The following is a 6,000-nucleotide window of genomic DNA, read 5'->3' as shown; positions in this document are numbered from 1 at the left end:
ACAAAATCAAGAACAAAGGTAAAGAGAAAGAGTAAGAAATTGCTCATTAATTGAAGATGAAGGTCTACAAAGGATTGAACAAGCTCCTTCTTCAAAATCCAAGTTCATTAATGAAGAAAACCTCACTTTCTCTCTCTACCAATGAAGACTAACCCTAACCTAACCTAAAACTAAAAACTAATTAGAGAGAGGAATAGATAGTTATTGAATTGTTCTCCATTACCCCAAAAAAATGGGTATTTATACTAACTTAATAAAACTAGGAAAAATAGAAAAAGAAAATAAAATAAAATAAATTAAAAGGAAAAGTAAAAATAGAAAACTAAAATAAGAATAAAAAAATAAAAGAAAGAAAATAAGAAAAAGAGAAAAAGAGAAAAGAAAAAAAGGAAATAAAAATAAAAGAAAAAGAAAATAAAAATCGAATAAACCCACAAATCCCCCACCAAACCATCAGCTACCCCATTCCCCTTTCTTCTTCGAAATTGGCTGCTTCAATAATGGGTTTTAATCCCATGCTTTGCATCTCACCAAAGCAAACTAACAACCATCATCATCAAATCACAACCGCTCATCATCATTGAAAATCGGCATCAAGCAAACACCACCGTTCGATCCTCATTAAAAGCCATGTGCATAGCTCGTGAAGCGGTTCGGTCGAACCATGGGTTGGTGCGGCCGAACTACGGGGTTGGTTCGGTTGAACCATGGGTATGTTCGACCACTCCTCTTCGAATAACAAAACCCCCAAAGTCTCTGACTCGAAGTTCGGCCGAACATCTCAATGGGTTTGCTCGAACTTGATTGATTTTCAATTTGTTCTGATTTTTTCTGTAATTGATGCTGGTGGGCGATTTGTTGCTTAATTGGTGGTTGTTTTGTTGTTGTTGTGGCTGGTGGTTTGCGGGGTGAAGCAGGGGCTGTTGCGTGGTGATTGCGGTTAATTGCGGGTTGGTGGTGGTTGATTGGTGGCAGCAGGGGAGTGGTGTTGCGGGGTGCGCGTTGGTGTTGCAATTGCGGGGTGTTGAAGGTTGATTGGTGCGAATTGGAGCAGGGGAGTTCTGATTGGTGGTGTTGGTGTTGTGAGGGTGAGTGGAATTGATGGTTGATGGTGGTTGTTGTTGCTGATTGGTGGTGGGTACGGAGGTGATTGAGGGAGGCAGCAGCTATGAGGGGTGTTGTGGTGCTTGCGGGGTTGCAGGCTGGTTGTGTGTGGTGTTTGGTTGTGGTTGTGTGAGGTGGTGAGAGCAGGGGGTAGCTGCTGTTGTGTGTGGTGGTGTTGCGAGGTTGCAGGCTGTGGTTGGTGCTGGTGTGTATGGTTGTGTGGCTGGTCGAGGGAGCTGCTGTGGTGTTGGTTTGTGTGTGGTGGAGGATAAGGGAGGTGTGCGGTGATGGATAAGGGGCAGCAGCGAGGGTTGATGTTGGTTCAGGGGTGAAATTGGTGGTGTTTGACTTGGACCTTGAACTCAAGCCTACACACAAACAAACCCGAGGATAAAAGTGTGAAACCGAGACAAATAAAATAAAATAAATAAAAAAGGAATAAAATAAAATAAAATAGAAAAAGAGAAGTAACACTAAACTAATAAAAATAAATAAAAGCTATACAAGCAAATAAAGTAAAATAAAATACGAAAATAAACTAAAACTAATAAAATAAAGAAAATAAACTAAAACGCTCCAAAACTACCAAATAAACAAGAAACTTTATTAAAGAGAAAACAAGAGAAAGAAAGGGAAAATAAGATAAAATAAACACGAAAATGACTCTAAAACTAATCCCTAAGAGTGACATAAATGTCACTCATCAAATTCCCCCAAGCTAAACCTTTGCTCGTCCTCGAGCAAAGCTAAGGCAAAAGAGAACAAGATGGAATTATTAAAGGCAAAAGAAACAAAATAGAAACAAAGAGAAAGAATGTACACTAACTCACTGTCGTAGGAATCACGGATGCATTTAGCGTATGCATCAAGCCCTTTAAACCCCTATGTCGCCAAAGAGGACGAGTAAGCTCTCGTGAGGGTTTCCTAAGAGGTTTAACCCACAACTCTCGACAAAAACCAAGGCAAGGCAACAAAAGGAAAAAGGAAAAAGGAAAAGGAACACTAAGAGAAAAAGCGAAACACAAGCTCATGTATGGACAAGAAATAAGGACGAGTACTAATGAATGCAAACCTTTCTAAATGGACAAATGTATGCACGTTCCAAGATGTCAATGGTTGATTGAAACATAACACATGCTAAGCATAGAGAACTACTTAGGACTCAATCCACCCTAGCCCCAGCCAATCGGGCCACGTTCTCTCCACTAGCTTCAAATCAACCCTTAAACTAGCTTCTCAAGACTCCACAAAGGAACCGGAAAAAGATAAAGAAATGAAAAACTTTGAGAAGGTAATCCCGACGTCTCAACTATGCATACTCTTTCCATAGGTTTGAAGTCTATCTCCCTCCACCGTTCTTTTGTCCTAAACCACTAGTCTAAGGGTCTTTTTATTGGTTGTAACGTAAGGCTAAGGGTTAAGGCGGGGTAAAAAAATTTAAAATTTGGTGATAATTCCTAAGTGAAGCAAAAAGTGCGGCCGACACTCAAAAATAACTCAAGAATTCACTAAATATCAAGCAAAAATACCACTAATGCCATTCCCCCAAGCTTATTCAACATCAACACACAATATTCCCCCCAAGCTTGAACAAAGCATTGTCCTCAATGCTTAGACTAAGGAAGAAAATGAAACCATCTAAAATATTTTTGTTGTTTTTGTTTCTTTTCCAATTTTTTCTCTTTTTTTTTTAACTTTATTCATTGTCCTTGCCTTTTTTTTTTTAATTTTGGACGGCTTTTTTCTTGAAACTTCACTTGATTTTCATAAATTTGCATATTTCTTTACAAGCTCAACTCTAACCAAATCTCAAAGTGCTTCTTGTTTATAATCAACAACTCAAAACTTAAACCTCACATGCCAATGCTTCACTAACTAAAAGGTTGGTAAACGTAGGCCATTAGGTTTGTAATGTGGTTTAAACAAGAGCGGGAAACATAAGGCTCAAATTGGTTAACAAGTAGGTTTATTTAAAATAGAAAATCAAATTTGTAACAAAACAAAAAGAAGATAAAGAAAAAAAAAATGAGAAAGAAGTGCCCTTTTCCTCCCCTAGAGTGCTTCGGTCACGATCTTGGGAGCTATAAGTCAAAACAAGGATCAAGACATGCATAGCTAAGGATCCAAATGCGCCACACAACAAAGTGATGAAGGCTAGAACAATGTTACTTCACACGGGATTATAACTAAGCAAATACCAACTAAGGGTGCCAAATCCACTATAGAGAGCAACACCATCTTACCACATACCCGTGAACTAGGGCTTCATGGATTCCTAAAATTTCTCAACCCGGCTACCTTAGCATGTAAAATCCTAGAGTCAACCAATGACACTCTCAAATCGTGCACACATTAACCACTTAGGAAGAAAGGCATTCAAGAGTAAACAAATCCAAAAGATATAATGTCCAATCAAGAACAAACAAAACACAATTTTGCTAAACTTGCCTAGAAGTAAACAAAAATCTTTTTGGATTTTCCAAAAGCATGAAAAACATGGAAATGCATATACTCACGTGCATGGCATATATGAATCAACATCCCACCAAACATGATAGAATACCCTCCCCCAAGCTTGAATGAAACCAAGCTTTCAAATCATAAACAATGAAACCAAGGAGGGGAATACAAGGAAAAATTAATCCAACATTACCAACACATGATCTTCAAGTCACAATAAGTAAGAGATAGAGGGAAAAGAAGGATATTACCGGATATGGGATAAATGAAAAATCACACAAAAAACCCGAAATAACCTCATATGAGCCATAATCTCTACAAATAAGGCTTGAATTCCACATGATAGGTAAGTTGAGGCACATTTCCTTGATTCTTGATCATCACCAATGCGCAAGAGTATATCAAGTTGTGTACCTAGCAAGGAACACAAACACGTCCATGTGAGAAAATCTAATCTAAAAACAAAAGAAAATGAAAGCTATAAAACACGGGTTACTTCCCGCAAAGGCTTGTTTAACGTCCAAGCGAGACCGCTCTAGGAAATAATAATTCAACGCACGCAAGAGCTTGTCAAATGCACTACTACACATTTCATGGGGGTGTAAATAGGCAAATGACGGAATAAGAACGTGCAACAAAATCATTGCACGCAAGTGAAGAGGGAGATGCCAAACGAAAGAAGAAGAAGGATCGAAAGAAAACTCAAGAAAGTAAGAAGTAGAAGAAGGAAAAGAATAGTGGAAAGAAAAGGAAAAAGGCAAATCCTCATCACATAATTTTTGGTTGACAAAATTCCTCTCTTCCTCAATAATGATGGAAGGAGGGACATGAAAATCATCCATAGAGGGCGGCTCCCCAATAGGCTCTTTGAGATAGGAAGGGAGAGAAATAGGGTAAGAAAGGATGTGGTCAAACCTTAGAGAAAAAGGGGTATGAGAAACGGGAAAAGGGGTAGCTACTCCCTCACCACAAGGCCTCACATCGCCAATGAGGGCATGAAAATCAATCATAGAGTCCTCAAACGAAGGGCACTCACGATCTACACCTCCCTCAAGCTCAAAAACTCCAAGGGAATCAACCTTATCCTCCTTTTCACCACAATAGACAACCTTTCCTTCAACTATCTCAAAACCCAAGGTCCCAAAATCGTGCATGAATGGAGGTAGATTCATCTCAAACTCATCTAAGTCCCAAGAAGCGTTCTCGATGAAATCATCCAATAATCTATAAGTCCTCATATGACTCTTGAAAAATATGTGGGACATTACCTCAAAAGAGTCTATATACTCGTAGATTGAAGGGTCACAAACATACACTTGAGACTCATCAAGATGGGAAAGAGGATTAGGATTTTCAAAATCAACACTCTCTTCATTCTCTACTACTTCACCATCACTCGAATGCTCTCTAATGGGATCCTCACTCATATGGGGAAGAGAAGAAGAAGGAAGGGCATTTTCTTGAGAGTTGGCTAGTTGGAGAATTTGGCTCTCAAGCATCTTCATTCTAGCTTCCGTCTCCCTATTCTCAACTTCCCTCATCTCGTTATACTTCTCCATCATCTCCATTATCTTCATTATCTTCTCTTCCTTCAAACTTTCCATAGAATTACCCTCATAAAAGGACTCATTAGAAGCATAAGGGAAATCATTTGAAGTCATGTAAGAACAAGAAGATGAGGAGGAAGGATCATTCACATTATAAACATAAGCATCATCATATTGGGGAAGGGGGGCATAATCAAGCAAATGAGATTCATTATCAACAATACGAGAAAAAGAGTTGAAATCACTTGTACTAGGTTCACAAATAGGATCACAAGACAAATCATGGGGATGCATGCCACTAATAAAACTATTATCACATTGAGAATCAAAATTAGCAACATTACATGCCCTATTGCGTACTTCCTTAGCAAACCGTACAAAAAAGCTCCAAGCACTATGAACCGATAATGCTTGAAATTCGCCATTGAACCTACTTTCAACTTCATATCTCGTTTGTTCATTCATGCCATAGTAACAAATCTCACAAGCTTCACAAGGATTACAACCATTATAGTTCAAAAACCCCACAAGTCTATGGAAGTAGACACAAAAAGGCTCATCATCATATTGAGGAAAAGAAAAATGTGCCATTTTTCAAAAACAAAACAAAGAGAACAAAAATAAATCAAAAGAAATATATACAATGGACTAGTCTCAATAAGATAACATAACGGTAATGGAAGCCGTTCCCCGGCAACGGCACCAATTTGACAAGGGAATAAACGCGTCGTCAATTGTCTATCCCTAGATCAAATACAATTTATACAACCTAAACAAACCTAATACGAGTATAAGGCAAGCATAGGGGTCGAACCACAGAGAACGGTAAACACCACCAAATGTTATCGACAATTAAGCTAGTCCGGAAAAGGGGATAAATAAACTGAAG

The sequence above is a fragment of the Chenopodium album genome, chromosome 2, assembly GCF_948465745.1.
Source record: "Chenopodium album chromosome 2, dcCheAlbu1.1, whole genome shotgun sequence".
Classification (NCBI taxonomy): Eukaryota; Viridiplantae; Streptophyta; class Magnoliopsida; order Caryophyllales; family Amaranthaceae; genus Chenopodium; species Chenopodium album.
Note: the sequence above shows the minus strand (reverse complement) of the source record.